Raw genomic sequence first — 11,181 nt, 5'->3', positions numbered from 1 at the left:
TTTCCTTTGTGAAATTGAAAACATCACACAACTTCCAAAAAAGTGATGTAACATTGGTTTATGAGGTCTCAAGATTCATCAAAATTGATGAAAGCTCAACTTGATGAATAACAATTTGCTGAGCAATGTGCTCCGACACTTTACTATCAAATTTCTTTTCAGCTTTCTCAATTAGCTTGTCTTTTCCACTAGTTCCCTCATTGAACGTTTGGATTACTTTTGCTAATTGAAACAAAATAGGTTGATTCTATATCAACCTCAATTCCTATAGCCTCAGACAAAATATTTTTAGCATCATCTATAATCTTATACTCTCTGTCTCTTTCTTCTCTTAATTTTTGTTGTTTTGCCTTTTCTGAAGAATTTCACCAAACTCATGCATTTGATTTGCAGAAAGATTATGAATATCCCATTTGGGGATTTCTATTTCCTCATGTAAGTCTATGTCATCCTTTATGTCCTTTCCTTTACTCATAAATTTTGTACTCGATTGAGCCTTAGGTTCAATTGTCCTTATACTTAATGCTTTTATTTTTGGAATGGAAACAATAGTTGATATACTAGGACTTGCAATGAAAATTGATATAGTACTAACTGATGGAATACTAACAGGAATCCTTGTTGAATCCAAAACTGAAGAAGTCATAACTGAAGTATCCAAAATTGAAGTAGACAAAACTGTAGTATCAAAAGTTGAAGTACTTACTACTAAAGAATTCAAAATTGTAGAAGACACTGTATTCATGATTGATGACATCAACTTGGTAGCTGAAGAAGAGAGAGGTTGCAGCTTGGTAGATGAAGTGGAAGTTACTTCTATTAATGATACATTGAGCTGAGTGGGGGCAAAGAGTGATTGGACATTTGAAGTGTCTGTCATTCTCACAATCAAACTTGCTGAAGTTGTCTTTGAGCTTGATATAGCTACTAGTTTGCTTGGAGAGTGAGGAAGTGACACAATTACTATAGTAGCTATCTTAACTGGGTTAGTATCCTTATCATCTTGCTTTTCTTTCTTAGTAGCTTCCTCCTCTTTATCTTCTTCATCTTCCTCATTTTCAAAATGTGTAGGCTTAGTATAAGTTTCTTCTTCATCATTATCACTATCATTATCACCATCTTATATTTCCACTAGTTGTTCACTTGTCTTGTGAAGATGATAAACATTTCTCCAAATGTTTGTGGCATTCTTCACAACATATTCAATGTCATTCATCAAATCCAAACAAGTATTGAATTTGAGAGTCATTTTCCTTTCATTATCCTTCAATGACTTGTTCACCTCAGCATCTATCATGCTTGGTACCAATTATCTCAATGTTTGTGCATATATATCCTTGACAATTTTCTTGGTATTTTCCTGCCTTATCCTAATTTTATCTAATAAGACACTAGGAATCTATGATGCTAGCTGATCAGGTGAGTACTTCCATTGACCCATTTTATCCATGACTAGGTCTTCAATCTATTTTTTCTCAACCTCTATTCTGGTCTCATATTTGGGAGATTTGAAGTTGGTTACACTAGATATTTCTCTTAATTTCTTCAATATATCCTTGAATGTGGGTGGAGGTTAACTAGATGTGATATCAACACCTTGTTTATCTTCCTTCTTCCTTGTCCTTCTAGTGAAAACTGTAGTGGATGGTTTAGGTGGCTTGATGATGATCACCTTGCCTTTCTTCTTCATAGGTTCTTCTTCCTTTTTAGATTCCTCTTCATCCTCTACTTCTTCTATGTCTTCTCCTTTGCCTTTAGTTAACATGAGAGGTGTGCTAGATTTTAGTTTAGCTATCCTCCTCTTTCCTTTGTTAACTACCTAAGGGAGCTTTATTTCCAGTTCTATCCTTGCTTTGGCTTCATCATAGGTTCCAAAGTATGGCACCTTTGGATCAATAGGTTCATTAATTAGAGCTTCAATAATATCCTTTGCTTCATCAATATTCACCTCATAAGGAAGAGGTTTTACCCACACAATTCTGGGCTTCATTGCCTGGATGTAAACTCTGTCACTATCTACCATAAAGCACACATTATCTTTGTAATCCTCAACTAACTTCTTAGGTATCTTGAACCTATTTTTCATTTTCTCTTTGAACACTTTGAATTAGTTGTCCATAATGCTAACATAGTTCTTTCCCATTTATACAATGTATTCATTTATTTGGTATAATATAGGCACATCTTTTCTCCATATTACCATGCCTTTGGAAGGGAAGAACTTATAAACATAAAAGAACAAACAAGTCAAAAGTGAAATGAATTTATAGGGGTTGTTCTTGGATATCCTGATATTTTCCAAGTTTTTGATGAATTACTTCAATAATAGATCTGCCAAGTCATAAGATAGATTATTTTTGACCACTTTATAAGCTAAGCCCATAGCTTCACACGATACACTGTTAAGACCACTTGAACTATATATCTTATGTGCTATAACATGAATCCCAAATTTTAGCTTTGCATCTATCACACTACTAATTCTCATGCCTCTACCATCCCACTCTGCTAGGGTTTTCTTTTCCAATTCAGCTTGACCTAGGGTTTTGGTCATTTTGGCTTTAGTGAGCATGGGGAGGTTAGTGATGTGATGAATCATTTTCTTTGTAATCACAACTGGTTTCTCAAGCCATAGTTGAGCATTATGCACCCATCTTAGAATATATCTAATCCATTTAATTTGAAAATATTAGGGCATGTGGGGAATATGTGTTAAACCTTTGTCTTCCAAATGCTTATGCTTAGGTTTAAGAATTCCATTAACACACAATTCACCTAGGGCATCATCAATTTCTAAGGTACCAATTTCTTGAATAGAATACTTGAAATGAGTACGAATATTGTTAATAAGGAGTACCCTAGGAGGGATTTGCAATTGAGCTCTCCTTGAGTCAAGGGTTTTTGCAATCACGAGCAAAAGTTTGAAATTTAGTGCTTTCCACTCGACTCCTCAAACCAACATCTTAGATCTTCTCTTCACTTTACTACTGCTTGATGCCAGTTTACTCACTAAACTATGAGAACCTTGATAACTTGTTGCAAATCTTCTTAAAGTTGCTTGATCGCACTATAAATTGCTTCTTCGCAATAGCACTTAGATTTCACAGTGAAAAATAAATTTGATTTCATGCTTTTTGTTAAATCTTTGCCATTAATGCTCTATATGAAAATAGCTTAGTTAACATCGTACTTGACAAGCTGTCATCCACTATTCTATTGATTACTTGATGAGGGCTTCATGACTCGGTAACCATGTGTGTCTCGTTACTCTTGACCTTGCTCGATAGAGTCCATGAACCAACCTTACTAGGTAGAGAAGATAACTCGGTGATAACTAGTACCAATCTTCCTTAGTGTTCCTTTTGTATCTTGAATACTGATTTGGATCTTTGTTACCTTTCAATTGGAACTATTTGAATGTGATCTTGATAATGCAATTCCAGTTCTTCTTTGGAAACCTAGTTGAATATGGTGGAGTCACCCACTTCTTGAGTGACATGACCATCATTACTTGAACTAGCATCCTCGGTAGATTTAGGAATCCATTGCTACCTTATTTTCTTTTGAATGTTATCTACTTTTTCCTTCTTTTCATCTTCAATCTTACCTATGTTCATGCAATTTTTGGCTGGATGACCAAGTTTAGTACAAATGAAACATTTTATGGTGGTATCTCTTCTCCTTGTGTGATGTTTAACATAATTCATGCCAATGTGTCCAAATTCTCCATAGTAATGACATCTACACCAAGTGTTGTAGTCCAAACCAAATGTTGCTTTCAAAATTTTCTCTACTAGATTGAATGACTAAATTCTACATTCTGATGCCTTGTGACCTTGTTTCTTGTACTTATGACACTTGCCCTCAAATTTTGGTTTCTCTTTGCATTCATTAACCTTGTGACCATGTTGACTACAACTGTAGCATATTCCATTAAATTTTGCTTTACCATTACTCCAACATTTGTTTGATGTATGACCTAACTTACCACAGTAATTGCAAGTAGGTTTTTGATTCTTTTGAGCACCTTGTTCGTCGGATTCACCTTCTTCTTTGTATCTAATTCCTACTTTTCCTTTTTGCCTATAGAGGTTTTGCTCATTCATTTGAACCATGTCTACTTGAGATTTCATTATTCTTTCATTGATTTACTTAGTTTTTAGGTCATTTCTCAATATTTCATTGATTTTCTTTTCAGATCTCAACTCATTTCTTATTCATTCATTGATTTGTCTTTCTAAATTTAGATCATTCCCTAATCTTTCATTGATCTATCTTTGGCTCATGATTTCCCCATTTACATTGGATATTTGATCCATAAGATCTGCATGCTGAAGGGATTGGTTCTAGATCTCATTGTTCCTTCCATCCATTTCTTCTTTTATTTTGTTCCTCTATTCCAATATTTCACACAACCTTACTGACTAAATTTCTTGTTCTCTTTTTAGCTTTCTTATTTCTTCTTGCAAGGAACCATTCTTCTCTAGGAGTTCTTTGATTACATCATTTGCTTCATCCAAATTGCTTGAAGGGAAAAGGTCTTCAATTCTTTCTTCAATTTAGAGATGGTAATTCATTTGATTTTCAAGTTCCTTTCTTCTTTTCAAGGATTGGGAAAGTTGCTCCTTTGTTTTTTTGAGTTGAGAAATGGCCATTTCTGGATCCAACTTTTCATTGTCAATGGCTTTATCAAGTCTAAATATATCCATTATCCTTGATTTTTGCTCAAGCTGTCAAAATTTTTCCTAAGAACCATAAAGCTCTGACACCAATTTTTGGAAATATTCAAGACTATGCTACAAAACCGAGAGGGGAGGGGTGAATCAGTAACCAAAACAACTTTATCAATTATAGATATTAATTACAGTAATCCAATTACCATTAAGTTCATCATATATGATCTAATTGCATGCATGACAAACTGGAAACATAAAACATTCATAACCCTTGAACACAATGATTTGGTGACCCATAGACCTTCCAAAAAGAGAGTAAAACTAGGGTGGGGATGATAACCACAAAACTTCAATACTGCAACATAAAGTTGGCCTGTTAAGCTGTACATTGATCACTTTGAATGATCTACCCTGTTAGGATCAATAGGACTAGTAGGTCCACCTTGTTAGAGGTTTTACAAACACACAATGAAGTATGCACTCTATTAAGAGATTTAAGAAAGACTGTTAAGTCTACTTTGTGGAAGGATTTTGAATAGTTCACCTATTAGGATGAAATAGTAGATCTCTAACTTACAACTAGATTGCTAATAGAGATTCCTTGATTGTATTGATCACCTTTTTGTGATGAATATGTCTCTGCTACTCCTCTTTTGATATGGCCTTCACAATTCATTCTTTATCTGTTTCTTAGCTTTAGCTATTCACCTTTGCATTTTACACATTCATTATCTTACATATGGATGTGATACAATACATTACATTTATATACTAATCCAAATTACATAGTTACAAAGTTGACCATCATATAGGTTAACACATATATCACAAAGTTGGCCCAAATGAATACACTTGAATTCTAAAGATCGACTTGGTGAAGTTTTGATACTTGGTGCCCACTATCATTTCTCAACATCATCATGCACTTAGTTGACATAGAAGCTTGGTCCATACTGATTACTTCAAAGAAGTCTTGAACTTAATCTGCACTGGTGACTCAGTATATACTATGTAACTTGGCATAAACTGAATCACTTGGTAAACACATAAGCTTGGTTTACACTAGCTTTGCATTACATGAACTACAAACTTGGTAGATACTGCAATGCTTGGTAACCTTTGAAATGCTTGGGTTGAACTACTAGACTGAATCTTCTTAGTTTGAACTATTGGGAGACACACTAACTAAATACACTTGGTAACCACTAAAATGCTTGGTAGCTACTAGAATTAGTCCAAAAAACTCAGTAGCAACTATAGAGCTCGGTGTCTACTAAATTACATGGCAAACACTGTAGACTATTCAATGAGCTTAGTAGCCATACAAAATATGAATGTGTGTGTCACTAATAACAAACTTGACTGATATGTCAACAAAATGATGTCATCAACATATATTACAATAATCAACAAACCATTTTCAATTTCTTTCAAGTACAAGCTACTATCTGTTATAGCTTTAGAAAATCCAATCTTTGCCAAATATCAGTCCAACCTTGCATACTAGGTTCTAGATACTTGCTTTAGACCATATAAAGCTTTCTTTAATCTACATACCATGTCTTTATCTTGCAATAAAGGAAAACCTCTAGGCTACTCAATCTATACATCTTCAAGGTCTCCATTCAGAAAGGCTGATTTAACATCCATCTTATAATATTTGAACTTCTTATTCACTACATAATCTAGGAACATCCTTACTACTTTTATTTTGGCCACAGGTGAATATATTTCTTTATATTCTATGCCTTCTAGTTGTGAATATCCCATGCATACAAGTCTAGCATTGTTCCTAACAAATTTTCCTTTCTCATTCATCTTGTTTCTAAATACTCATTTGGTTCCTATCACATTTTTGTCTTTAGGTCTTGCAGCTAACTCCCATGTATCATTCTTCACTGTCTGATCCAATTCTTCCTTGATTTCTTGAATCCAATGATCATCTTTAACTGCTTCATCTGTGCTCTTAGGTTCTACTTGAGATATCAGACTTATATACTCATTTACTCTGTTCCTTATCATCACACCTTTGTCTTTGCTTCCAATTATCTTCTTAGGAGGGTGATTCTTCATCAAATTCCTATTAGGGATAGGAGTTGACATCACAACTCTTATCTCTAATCTTACTTTAATTCTCTGTTCTCCTCTTTTCTCAATAGTTATCACATCATTCTAAAAATCATTGTTAGTCTCAAAGAAAACTTCAACATTTTATCTAACAATTCTAGAATTATCTTCTTCTTCATTTGAATTATAATCTACCATCTTTTCCTTAGTTCCAAAAATTTCATCTATCCTTACATTTGCACATTCAACTATTCTCTTGGTTCTATAGCTGAAACATTCATAAGCTTTGCTTTTCAATGAATAACCAAGAAGCATACCTTCATCACTTCTTGGATCAAACTTACCAATGTTATCATCTCTCTTAATGTAAATTTTTCTCCCAAATACTTTGAAATACTTAACTGATGGTGAATGACCAAACCATACTTCATAAGGTGTCTTATTCATACCTTTTCTGATCTATACTCTATATAGAGTATATATTGTTGTATTGACTACTCTCCAAAATATCTTAGAAACATCATTCTCAAACAACATCACTCTTGCTACTTCTGCTACTGATTTATTCCTTCTTTCAAAATTACCATTTTTCTTAGGTGTTCTAGGCATAGATAGTTTCCTTTTGATACCATTCTCTTCACAAGATATGTCAAACTCTCTAGAGGTGAATTATCCTCTATCAGATCTCAAACACTTTAACACCAAATTCATTCTGAACTCTATTCTTAAATATCTTAAACTTTTCAAAAGCTTCAAATTTCTCTTTAAGAAATGCTACCCACATCATTCTAGTGAAAGCATCAAAAAAGTTCATAAAATACCTTTCACCATAGAATCATATTGTTTTAGAAGGACCACTTAGATTTTTGTGAATGATCTCCAACTTTCTCTATGGTAGTGAACTTCTTTCTAGGAAATGATAATTTCTTCTGCTAAACCAAAATGTATTGCTTAAAAACAACATTAGTAGGCTTTGTAATCTTAGGCAAGTCTCTGACTACAAAAGTGCTACTAACTTTCACAATATTATCAAAGTCTCTGTGACATAATCTTCTATGCCAAAACTAAATATTATCCACTTTAGCTACCAAAAATGCCATTTTAGTAGGATTGAACTGAAATACATTATCTCTAGACCTAGTGCTAGTTCTGATCATCTTTCCATCTTTGTCTTTTATAATGCAGGTCTTCTTAGTGAACTGTAACAAATAACCCTTGTTCACCAATTATTCAACACCCAACAAGTTATGCTTTAATCCATCAACAAAATAAACATCATTAGTTTTACCATCAAGAGTAATTGATCCAATTCTTGTTATATGACAAGATGCATTGTCGCCAACTCTAACAATACCTCCATCATGATTCTTGAACTTAACAAACTTATTTATATCACCAATCATGTGATGTGAAAAACCACTATCAATTATCCAATTAAATTTATTTTATACTTGGGAAATTAGATCTCTTTCTTCTCTAATTTCTCTATCAAGATCATCTTCCTTGATAGTCACAAATCCTAATTCATCATCACTTTCACTTTGACCTTTTTTCATCAGATTCATTATCTTCATTTCCATACAAACAATTTCTATCTCTATCTCTTCTAGGCTTGAACTTTACCTTATACCTTGGTCCTTTTCTCTCTTTTATGACATTTAGATGGATAATGATCAAATTCATTACAACTCCAACATTTAAATATTTTCTTACCATCTTTTTCTCTTCTCCCAAGATGGGCTATTCCTTCCTCAATCTTCTTGTCTTCATTAGATCTACTACTACTAGAAAAATTTCCATGAGTGTTTGTACTTCTTGTCAAATTAGATTGAATTTTCAATGCACTAAAAGCTATTTCAACTCTTGCTAGTTCTCCAAACTATCTTAGATTTTCTTTGTTGATTCTAATCTTCCAAGAAAAATTTCCTTTGTGAAATCCTTAGTGCATGTCATTACTAGTTGAATCATCTGAGCTACTGGCTTGAATGGTGGTGTCAAAATTTTTAAGATTTTCCACATGACTTATCAGCTTCCTTAGTTCCACCATAAGACTAAATTCCTATAACAATTATGATATTCTACCAATATAACTTCTTATAGATTCATTTTCCATCATTTTAATATCTTGAAATACACATATCCAATTTATGTAATCTCATTCCCTTTGCATGATCATCACCTTCAAAAGTAGATTCTAATGCTTTCCAAATTTCATAAGATATTACAAGTGAATTTATCTGATTGTATTCATTCTTTGGAAGAGCTATTAGTAGAGCTTCTCTTGCTCTCATGTTACACATGAATATATCTCTCTCTTCTTCACTACATCCTTCAAGCTTTTCTTCTTCAATGATTATTTTCTTACCCTTTGTCAAGATCCAATATCCCAAACACATGCAAAAAAAATGAGTCTTCATTTTCTCCTTCCAACTATCATAGTTGGCCCCATAAAATCTAGGATAATCCTTTCTAAAAAGATTCACCATCAATCTCCCAAAGCTGTTAAGCTTATCCTTCAAGGACTTATTTCTCTGATACCAATTGTTAGAATATATAGTCCATTTATATAACTGTGAGGGGGAGGGGGTTTGAAGTAGTTATCCAACTAATATCACAATTATCAACCTTAAACAGACTTAGCTATATGAGTAATATAACTTAAATCATAACAAGATACTCATACATGATAACACCATATATGTTAACTAGAGAAACCCTTGATCAAAGGAAAAACCCTGGTGGGGATGGTACCCACAAGATGATGTACTAATATAAATATTCCTTATTAGAGGATAGACCATGTTAGGAGTCTATGAATACATTTAGTACATATGAGTCCTTTTTAGGAGACTTTGAATCCTTATTAAGAGATTCCAACCCTGTTAGGAGTTGTGCCAACCTTGTTAGGAGTTGTGGAAGATAGTTGGACCCACTACCCTAATAGCTTTAAGGGAAAGATCAATGAACCCACTGTCCAAATGTTCTTTGTATTATTCCTTGTAGAATAATGGAATTATACTATACTATTTCTTCCTCTTTCTCTATCTTGTCAACTAGACCTCTTCTCCTACTGATCTTGTAACCAGATCATAAATCTTACATCCAATAATCCCTTGGATCACTTACACTTATTTAGTAAGTACTCTTCTCCTTTCACATTTCACACTCCACACTTCATACTTTAACAACAACCACAATACTTGAATCCACATTACAATCAAGGAAAACATCTTTCCTTTATACCATATCTTCATAATAATTCCTTGATTCAGCCTTTAGGCTTTTATAATTAATTATAATAGGATAATTAATTAATTACAATTACAATAGCACTATAGACTCACAGTGTAAGAAATTTTGCAGAAAAGAATATAACTAGTTCTACATAACCCATAATAGATGATGAGGTTAATTATTGCCTCTATTTCATGAGAGTTTTTAAACACTTTGTTAATACTCTATTTCATAACTAACTTACTAGCAATGAAGCTGAAGATGATTGGAAGAATTCAAAGATGAATGTTGAAGACAACCAATAGCATTCAAGGAGAAAATAATGCTAAGGTGTAGCCACGGTGGAGGAAAGTTGTAACAGTTCCAAAGGACACAGTAGTGAGTATGGAGGAGCTATGAAGACTTACTACATTTCCTACATTTATTATTATGGCAAACGATTGTTTAGATTTTATTATTCCCACCTTAAGCTGTTATCTCTTCTTCTCATGTTGAGTTGTTATTTTCCTTCTTTCTCTCCTGTGAATTTATAGCTAGGTTGTTTACTTTTCTATTTTGGAATAAGTGTTGATCTCCTATAAATAGGAATCAAACCAAGTGTGTTATTTAGTTAGAAGAACGAGTTTATTAGAACAAACTGTTAACTTTCATAGTGAAGTTGTGTTTTTATAATTTCTATGAATTGTTCCCATGTAATGAATTTCTAAAATGTAATGAAATAGTTTTTGGCTTCTATCCTGTGTTAGTAGTTTAGTTGATTCTGACCAAGGGTGCCCACTTGGAAGGTGGATTACATTAGGATAGTATAGATTTATTTCCGAGCATTTTTAGTATTGTAAGTAGAAGTTGTAATTTCCTTCCTCTAGCATTTCACTTCGTGAATGTTCCTACAACATATGTGAGAACAATTATAGTGGATGAAATGAGTTGGAATATTTGTTAGCCTTTCATTGTATTTCTAGTATTCTTTGAGTTAAGTGTGTTAGTTTCTTGTAGCAATAGTGTAAGTTCTTTTCCTTGCATTTTACTTTCCTACAACATAAGCACAATGACTCATTAAGAGACCTAGTGCACATACTGTGCCGACCATTTCAAGTATACATCTCTGGGTTGAAAAAATTTAATGCACCTCATAGTGGGAAAAATAGTCCTTATTTTGAATATATATTATTCCTAAGCATGGCCTAGAACATGATTATTATAT

The sequence above is a fragment of the Cupressus sempervirens genome, chromosome 8 (genome assembly GCF_028749045.1).
Source record: "Cupressus sempervirens isolate cs-2001-9-10 chromosome 8, ASM2874904v1, whole genome shotgun sequence".
Taxonomy (NCBI): Eukaryota; Viridiplantae; Streptophyta; class Pinopsida; order Cupressales; family Cupressaceae; genus Cupressus; species Cupressus sempervirens.
The sequence above is the reverse complement of the archived record's forward strand: the minus strand, read 5'-3'. Positions refer to the sequence as shown.